The 10,325-nt window shown below is 40.9% G+C and overlaps 1 pseudogene; it reads left to right on the top strand.

Moving 5' to 3' along the window:
• The first annotated feature begins 8,526 nt into the window (after positions 1-8,526).
• On the top strand, positions 8,527-9,243 carry LOC139732051 (BTB/POZ domain-containing protein kctd15-like; annotated as a pseudogene).
• The last annotated feature ends 1,082 nt before the right edge of the window (positions 9,244-10,325 follow it).

The following is a 10,325-nucleotide window of genomic DNA, read 5'->3' as shown; positions in this document are numbered from 1 at the left end:
AAATCATGAACGCGATCATTAATTTTGACATTGTACAGTCTAAAAAAGGCCGTTTGTAGCTATTTTTTTCGCATAGGAAATTAAGGGGGTGGGGCGCACCGGGCGCAACTGCTGGCAATTACTGGCAGCAACATCAGGAGAATGACATAACGATTAAATGCGAGCGAGCAGAGCGAGCGAGCTTGAAAATTTTGACATTTTTCCGTCCAAAAACTGCCGTTTGTAGCTATACTTTTTTCGCTTTGGAAATTAAGGGATGGGGGCGCACCGGGCGCAACTGCTGGCAATTAATACCCGGCAGCAACATCAAGAGAATGACAGAACGATTGAATGCGAGCGAGCGGAGCGGAGCGAGCTTGAAAATTTTGACATTTTACAGTCCAAAGACTGCCGTTTGTAGCTATATTTTTTCGCTTTGAAAATTAAGGGGGGGGGGGGTGGGGCGCACCGTGCGTAACTGCTGGCAATTACCCGGCAGCAACATCAGGTGAATGGCCTGACGATTAAATGCGAGCGAGCGAAGCAAGGAGGCTTGAAAATTTGGACATTGTACAGTCCAAAAACGGCCGTTTGTAGCTACTAAGTATATTTTTTTCTCTTAGGAAATTAAGGGGGGTGGGCGCACCGGGCGCAATTGCTGGCAATTCCCCGCAGCAACATCAGGAGAATGACATAACGATTAAATGCGAGCGAGCGAAGCGAGCGAGCTTGAAAATTTTGACATTTTACAGTTCCAAGACTGCCGATTATAGCTATACTTTTTTTCGCTTTGGAAATTAAGGGGGGGGGGGGGGAAGCGCACCGAGTGCAACTGCTGGCAATTACCCGGCAGCAACATCAGGAGAATGGCATGACGATTAAATGCGAGCGAGTGAAGCGAGTGAGCTTGAAAATTTGGACATTGTACAGTCCAGAAACGGCCGTTTGTAGCTATATTTTTTTCGCTTAGGAAATTAAGGGGGGTGGGCGCGCCTGGCGCAACTGCTGGCAATTACTAGCAGCAACACCAGGAGAATGACATAACGACTAAATGCATGCGAGCGAGCTTGAAAATTTTAACACTTTTCCGTCCCAAAACTGCCGTTTGTAGCTATACTTTTTTCGCTTTGGAAATTAAGGGATGGGGGCGCACCGGGCGCAACTGCTGGCAATTACCCGGCAGCAACATCAGGAGAATGACATAACGATTAGATGCGAGCGAGCGGAGTGAGCAACTTGAAAATGTTGACATTATTTTTACAGTCCAAAAACTGCCGTTTGTAGCTATATTTTTTCGATTTGAAATTTAAGGGAGAGGGCGCACCGGGCGCAACTGCTGGCAATTACCCGGCAGCAACATCAGGGGGGCATTTCATCAACGAGTTCGTCGGAGGTTTTCACCGACAAATTTGCTATCAGCCAATCAGACGCAAGGATTTCAGTAGCTTTTAACAGTTGTCGGTGTAAATCAGTGACAAAAAGTTTCATGAAACGGTCCCCAGGAGAATGACATAACGATTAAATGCGAGCGAGCGGAGCGAGCGATCTTGAAAATTTGGACATTGTACAGTCCAAAAACGGCCGTTTGTAGCTATATTTTTTCGCTTATTAAATTAAGGGGGGTGGGGTGCACCGGGCGCAACTGCTGGCAATTACTTGCAGCAACATCAGGAGAATGACATAACGATTAAATGCGAGGGAGCGGAGCAAGCGAGCTTGAAAATTTTGACGTTTTTCCGTCCAAAAACTGCCGTTTGTAGCTATACTGTTTTTTCGCTTTGGAAATTAAGGGATGGGGGCACACCGGCCGCAATTGCTGGCAATTACTGGCAGCAACATCAGGAGAGCGAGCTAGCTTGAAAATTTCACAGTCCTAAAACTGCCGTTTGTAGCTACATTTTTTCGATTTGGAAATTAAGGGGGGAGCCCGGTGCGCTCCCCCCCCCCTCCCCTGGATCTGCCACTGGCAGTCAAGGGTGTCGGTTTGTGTTTATGATTGGGGGAGGTATGACCAAAGAGGTGGCGTCGAAGTGACCAAGAGGGGGAAGGATGTCGAAAATATAACGAAGCGTAAGGTACAAAGGTTTACATTCTACATCACATTGCGCAATATTGCAGCGACTTTTTTTTTTTTTTGCCGTTCAGATGTTCTGAGTACACTGCGCACATCCTGCTTATATTCCGAATGCCAACCAGGAATCACGCTGAATCACAGTCTTTTGTCGGCTCCGGGCTTTTTGAACAATGTTTCACAGGACATACCTCTTTAATCATGGTTAAAAGAAATCTCAGAAAATATCTTATTTCTTGATCACCCTTTCATGTCGATTTGAAAAGCAGTTTACTAAACCCTTGAATTATCATTTTGGTAAGTCTTTCTTTTAATCAGCGGATGGGGGGGGGGGTACATGGCCCCCCATGCCCCCATAATTACGCCACTGCATGCCCCTGCATACGAGGGTGCTTTTGCATTTTTAGAATTCAGATGAAAATATCTCGTAAATACATTTATGATGTAATCTGGGGAAATTTCAATCCCAGAAGTGTATACTATTTTTTTAGGGGGGGGGGGAACCCTCCGTTAATTGAAAGTATCTAGATATCTCCTCCCACCCAAGGAACATTTGCATTTCTTTAAACTGAAGAAACAGACCTGGTGCACACTTTAGATGAAACATTTTGAAATCTGTCAATCTAAAGTGTATTAAGTAGAAATGACTGAACGGGGAGGGTATGGGAGGGGTTAGGCCTATCACCTCTTACGCAAGGGAGATTTTGTATTTTCAGAATTGAAATTCAGCCATCTTTGGGTGAAATATTTAGACAGTTTTCTATCATGTCTATCAAAAAAGTAAGAACATTTCCACATATCGGAAGTTACGAGAAGGAGCAAAATGATCTGTTTGTCACCAATACTTTTATGGGGGAACCATCCCCCTCCCCCTTCATCGACGCCTCTGCATATGAGGGAGGTTTTGTGAGTGAAAGATCTGCTGCACACTCTTTGATAAATATAAGGAAATACAACGTCAATCTCAAAAGTGTACAAAGTCTATCGAAAGGGACCCAGTAGCGGAGCTTTTGCATATTTATGATTGCAACTCAGCGATCCGGTGCATAATTCTGGCGGTAGTTGTACAATATATTTTCCATAAAGAAAGTTCGAGATTTGTCCTCATCTCGGGAATTGCTTGGGGGACAAATGATTTGTCTGCCCCCAACATTTCCGCAGGGGCGGGGCAAATGCCCCTTTGCCCCCCCCCCCCCCCCCCCCCCCAGATTCGACGCCCCTCCCTGATCATCCCTGGGTATGCCCATAGATGTATCAGAGTCATCATCGTTTCAGGAATGATTCAGGAACTGGAGAGGGGGGGGTTCAATTATGGCGGTAGAGTTTTTGTTATTGTGTGTTTGTTTTCGTACATAATTTGCAGATGGTCCCGAGTTGCTCGCGTCATAGCATGTTTACATATAAGCCTATGCTATTTGACGTTGTCAACGTCTGGACCATACCTTATGTCGATATTACTTTCTTCGCGAGCGAGCGAAGCGAGCGAGCGCTTGAGAAAATTATGCATACATTTTCGTACAAGATAGAATATTGTTCAGCTCTGTTACCTGTCTGAAGGCGGGCGTACGAACGTCATGCACTATGCCAAAATTGATGCAATCACACTGTTCATGCTTCCTCCATTTTTTTCTCAAATTTGGGGGGGGGGGATGATTGTACAGGCCATTCCCCCCTCCTCCATTTCAGGGGGGGGGGGGATATATCCCCCCATTCCCCCGGGATTTACGCCCATGATTTGTATATGGGTGAGAATTTTGAACGATGTACAATTGCCAATTTTCGCACCTTATGACATTCTTTTCCTTAGAACACGCCAGGATGATCTAAGAAACCAGATTTTTTCATGTCATCTCAAAGATTGGTAAATTTCCTTTCAGGAAATGTATGGTTTGGTTGACTTTTGCCTGATATTTTTCATTTGACAAGGACTTAAAGCGCAAAAATACGGTAAAAACGCTATTTTCACAATGATTTTTGTTCTTCAAACTAATGATGTGCATTTTTAAGCGTACGTGGCATCTAATATCTGACCATGTTCTGGATCTGACATATCATGGGTATGAACCACAGAATTATAAGAAGTTTATGAGCACGTATAAAATCACAGAGAACAATTGAAATATCAAAGTCCTAAACAGACGAACGTCCGTGATGCTTTTATTTGTATCGCTGCTGCAAATTCTACTTTGTTGTCCCAACTGTAATGTATACGAAAATTTGGTGTTCCACCTAATAAACATATCCTGCAAAATTTGTACGTCTGCTGGCTGTACGTGGGACGCAATATTCTTTTATGCATAATTATACTCGGTTTTCGTCACGGACTTGCTTCCGCTATTTTCTAATAAAAATCGTATCTCATTAAACGTTATTGGTGATATTGTTCTGAGTCGTAATCAACTAAGATCTAGCCACACGATAATATGTTTGTTTTGAGTTTCTGTCCATCCTTTGTCAAATAGGAACCGAAATTATATTTTTAGACGAACCTCCGAGAGAAATGAACGTCCGTGATGATCAAAACGTTTTCGAGTGCGACACCATCTTGCTTTGATGACGAAGGTGCATTTTACCTTTGGCTCTCTAGCCGAGGAGCTGCATATTCTTTTTGGAACGGACTGAGGCTTCTCCGCAGTTTTTGGACCATGCAATTCACCGAAAACCAAGCAAATAATTAATATTTTCTCTGAAAATTCACCTCCTGATCCCCCTCTGAGCAAAACATATGTTGTAAGGATGTCAAATTTCTTATAATTTGCATTGACAATACCTTTTCAAATTTTTGAAAGAGTTAGGAAGGCTAGGTACCCTCTGCCGATTAGTTATCCGTCCTGGAACATGACCCTATCAGTAGAACGAACGTCCGTGACAATTCCAGCGAACGTCCGTGACGTATGCAATCCCTTCGATAGGGATAACTTGTCCCGAAAGTGTCCTGTATTCTTTAAAACTTTTAGCTCCAATAGCCACAAATAAAGTTTTACAAAGTAAACAATGAGTTTAGGCAGTAGTTTCAGAATTTTTAAGGCGTTATGTGATCATGATGAACAAACAATTGAAAATTTACTCACAATTTTACGTTTGTTTTCCCTCTAATTATACAAAAACAGCTAAACACTGAAAACAAAGTTATAGGAAAATTGAATTTTGCGTAATCTGTAATTTCTGTGCATTTAAATTTCTTTCTAATGAGGATCTGGAGACAATTTGTACTGTTACAGGTTCTGAAAGTTTCGCTCATGGACGTTCTGTCCGAGAAAGGAAATTTCTGATAATTACAAATATATCACTGCACATAAAGTTAATGTTAGTTGAAAATATTACCAAATCACCGAGCCACTCATACCCAAAAGTGAATAATGTTCAGCACTCAATTTACTTGTAATAACGAAAGGAAAACCTTTTGGTCACGGATGTTCGTTGGTAGAATAAGTCAATGGATTACATAGTAGGAGAAAGAGGATCAGTGCCACTTTTTAGTGACAGGTACGGCAAGTGTTTATCTTTAGAGTATGGTAGCTGCCGTCTCAAACAGAACACATCCAGTTTTGGTCTCCATAACGGACGTTCGCTGTAATTGTCATGATATTAAATGCCTTAATTTATTCTTATTTTTCTCTTCATGACGATTTTTCTCTCATTCCCTCAATAGCCTGGATGGACATGCTGCAACCAAACAGAAAACAGAATCAAAACAAAACAAACCAAAACAAATCCGAAAAGTGCTACGTAATCACATGCAGGATAATGACGGAAGAAGTCTGTAATGGGCATGTGTTGAATAAAAAATGGAAAAGTTTCAAAAGGACGTGGAAGCAGTTGAATGAAAATGACTGAGAAACAGAGAAGGGATCGAGCTCCAACACACAGAGAAAAGAATTGCCAGTGCACTCCCGTTGTACCAAATTCCTCTGGAGAAGTTTTTATTTGTTTGTTTATGTTTTTTATTCATCGAAATGCCGTCACAAGCGAACAAAAATAATGCAGTATACAATTATTGTCTGATGAAAACAAACAAATCCTCCGCTTATCATCACATGATGTTGTTTTATACTCATCAATGAAAAGCAATGTTCATTTGTAATTCTTTCCAAGATTTTTTTTTTCATTTTACATTTAAGAGACAGAGAGATCGTCAATTTGTTTGTGCTTTTGTTCTTATTTTGAAAACACATGTTAAAAAAAGTAATGATTAAGAATAGGTTTAAGGTTGCACTTTGATACGTTCGCTCTTCCTAAGATTCGTTACTCCGATGTCCAAAGGTTTATTATTCCGAAAATAAAAAAAAAGTTTGTAGTTGATTAAGGAGGTTTGTTTTTAAAAATTTTCTTATTCCGAAAGTTTGTTAGTCCGAAAAATAAATATTAAGGATCATTATTTTTAGGTCCGTTCTTCTAAAAGTGGAAAGGGCCTGATATTCGTTTAGGTGAAAACGGTTATTATGAGGTTTTGAAATTTGGAGGATTTTAGTTGTTAACTTGTTTCTCCACATTTGGATAAGCGAACATGATTTTTCATGTTCCAATTAATAAACATTTCGATTATTATAACCTTCGGAGATTCCTATCATTTATCGAATAAAAAAGCTTCATAATTATACGAACTCTATCAATTTTCGTATTGACAAACTGTATGAATAACGAGCCTCCGAAATGACGCGCTACAAAATGTTTGTTATAACAAACCATATTGTATAATATCGAAGTCTCAAACATCCATCCAAGTTATATGGACTTATTGTGTGTTGTTATGACGAAACTTCGCAGTATCGAACCTATCATCATTTCTGACTAATGTAATAATACAAATTCTCCTCGGTAACAGTGTGTAACACAAGGAGCAAACATAGAGGGATTTCTTCCTAACGTATTCGTTTGCCCTCCCCAGCTAAACTTCGTATTTCTATAACGGAGCACATGTTGTCTTTCTATGTTAATTCTTTGTCATAATTTTAGCTGTGAGCATGTTCGTTATAAGCAAATTTTGCATTGTAGACTTTAGATAACAAATTTAGGACCTGAATCTTTAATTCATGATAACGAAATTTTGATAAATATATTCGTTCTCAAGGATGGACTACGTCACTGAGATTACACGTACGTTTGTACGTTCATTAACGAGAGATGGAAAAATTGTTTTCTTTGATTCCTCAGTATAAGAAGATAAACAAGCTTATATAATTGAGAATTGGTAATATCTATTCAGGATTTTTCAGAGGAGTTTGTTCTCGACATGAAATTGCTGTTTGTTGAGAGTAGAATGCGTTTCCAACTCAAGAGAGCTGCAACTTGTTTGTTCCGAACGTCCGTGAGCTACATGCGAACCTCCGTGATGAAAACTATGCTATGTTTGTTGGGTTATAGAGACTGCCTAGATCAGATACATCTTAAAAAGGTATGTTATTATTTGGGAGTGAGGATTAAAGTATGGGATAGTGAAATAAGAGGTCAAAATATTGAGTTTCTGTAAAATGCGCGTAAAGTGGAGTAAGTGTTTAGCGGAAGAGCAATATTTCAACAGAAACGACGAATTTAGTTAAATCATCAGTTGTCTACTATTACGTACAGGTTAAGAGTACAAGCTTGATATTCTGCAAGCACGTACACATGTCCCTTAAGATATTTCGTTAGGATTTTGAACTGAATCAGATCTTTGCAAACTATGTTAAATGGTATTCAAGTGTATATGTGCTGTACTATTCCTCACGGACGTTCGCTGCTCTGGCGATGGACATGGTAAACTTCAGCGGTGAATAAAAACTTGTTCCTCTGGGAAAATCCTAGTATAATTGGGTTCATATTAGAGCTTGAGTTATACTCTTTCAGGTAAGATGAATAATTTGGAGAATTTCCTACTTTTTAGATTTTGCCTTGTTTTGGCTCAATTGCACATCGTTCAAAATTCTGACCCATATAGATGCACAGTGCACAAACTGCACTATTAACGGTGGAGGGATATTGATCTCACACACTGCCACTTGACAGGTAAGCCGAAACCTAGAACAGAGTGAGTGTGACGTGATCAAAACCGAACTGAGCTCATAGACTCTTTCTTGGACTCCTACTATAGCATGGAGAAGACGTGGCGCAGATAATCAGATTGATTGAAAAGCGCCAATAAACACCACCACCAACCCAACCAACCAACCTTCAACTCCTGCTGAGTTTCGGGCGAGAGACAGCGCCATTGGAGACCTGCAAGCAATCTGTTTTGAGGTTGCCCTAGCTCTGTCAAAGTACATAATTATCTCGCCAAACAAGCAGTTCTCAAAAGGGCCCAAAATACATCCTCCACCGTTTGGAATTTGCCTGCATGTTTATAGTGAAGACGGCGCTTCATGCCCATATTGCATTGCAAGGAGAAATAAGTGCCCTGTACACTCACGACGAACTTTGTACGCTGCACAGTGAATTTCCGCGTATCGTATTACATTGTAACAAGCTCCAGCTTGGACTTTGCACAAGGCCATGCACGGATGACCTCTGTTCGCACGACACATCGCTACAAGAAAGCAGAAATTACAATGGACGACTTTCTTAACATAAATGTCGGCGGAACGATGTACATCGCGTCCAGGGCTACTCTTTGCCGTTATCCTGATTCAATGCTTGGTTCAATGTTCAGCGACCGACTGCCGTCCACTCGAGATGAAAAGGGGAATTACCTAATCGATGGGGACCCTTGTTCAGACATGTCCTCAACTTTCTTCGCAGGTCAGTCTTAGTTCTTCCGGAAGACTTCAAAGAACTGGACATGCTTGCGCAGGAGGCTGACTATTACCAGATTAATGAATTGATTTGCGCCGTCACCCAACTCAGAAGGCTCAGAATTAAGAAGGAAGAGGCAGAAAAGAGACAAGAATTTCTGGAGTTGCAGTTTACACCTGACGGAGGAAAGGGCCATTCGTGGTTAATATTTGGGAGCTGGGATGTTTTGCATAAGATCCCTGTCGTTATGGACAGGCGCACACATGGTTGGCAGCAAATCAACAGCGAGCTTGATGGTGTTTTTATTTCTTCACATAATGAGCAAGGTGCAGCCATTGAATCGTATTAAACTCTCTGAGCAAATAACACAGCTTGGTTTTAGGCTTTTATCTCTATCGTCCAGAGGAGCCGACACCAACTACAATACGCATATTGTTGACAGGTGTATTTTTGCTAGAGATGCAAAGACAACGTCTGGTAGCTAGGCCAACAGATCCCGAGGCAAGATAGCAGCAGCCAATTCAAACAAAAGTAAGCAATGATCAGTTAGGCAATTAGTCCAGATAGACTGTACAATTATAGAGTCTACTTGTAATTTATAAGACCTAACAATCTTCTAATACTACAAACGATAAATGTAGTTTTAGTTGAAGGCCAAGCTTATTTTACTACAACACACGTTTCCCATATAGCAGACACCTGTCTGAGTGTACTCGAGACTAGGGCCTATATGTCTTCGCAGATGGTTAAGATTAGTTTGTGATCCTATTCCGTGACTTACGTCTTGCCTCATCTTGCAATATTAGGAAAGCCAAAGCAGTATGTCCAATTCTACTATTTCTATCTCTAGCTGACTTCTGCTCAAAGTGGAAAACATGAGCAGTATTTCTTCGATCATGTCCATGACGCAAAAGCTAGTTTTAGAACAACTGCAATGATCTCTCGATTATTCATAGAGAGCATGCTTCTTATATACTCCAGTGCAAGTTTGGGAAATGGCTGGTATAACACAGAGGTGAAAAGTCACCCTTTACACATTCTTTATACATACCATACAAATGTCATATACACACACTGTTTATTATGTTCTTTATTTAGAGGATTTATGAATGTAGGCAATCAGAAGCGTTGACATGAGACACGAGTGCACTCTTTATTTTCTTACCAACATATGTGCAAAAAGTGTGCAACAACAACAACAACAACAAAAAAAAAAAAACGTGACAGCTATACACAGCCCAGTCGCTGTAAAATACAGCGACTGGGCTGGCTGTGTATAAAATGTTGCTTGACAGCATGGCGTGTTACTGTATCCTATATTCTGTATTATACAACACCTCAGAATGATGTCGAATTGTGATTGGCCAAGAACATGTCACATGACATTCAACAGAAAATACCTACCAAACTCATTGAGAGCAATAGGCCCATGCCAGGGGCCTATTGTATGGCTCGAAGGTACTATAGCACGGCTTCGTGGGGGGCTACTAATGCATGGCCAGCCGCTCACAGAGTTCTGTGGCTCACAGCAGCAAAGCGCCAGCAAACTACATTGTATATACGTGCT

Source organism: Diadema antillarum, unplaced genomic scaffold, assembly GCF_040938485.1.
Source record: "Diadema antillarum isolate AM-2024a unplaced genomic scaffold, OU_Dant_1.0 seq00000398_RagTag, whole genome shotgun sequence".
NCBI classification, from domain to species: Eukaryota; Metazoa; Echinodermata; class Echinoidea; order Diadematoida; family Diadematidae; genus Diadema; species Diadema antillarum.
The sequence above is the reverse complement of the archived record's forward strand: the minus strand, read 5'-3'. Positions and strand labels throughout refer to the sequence as shown.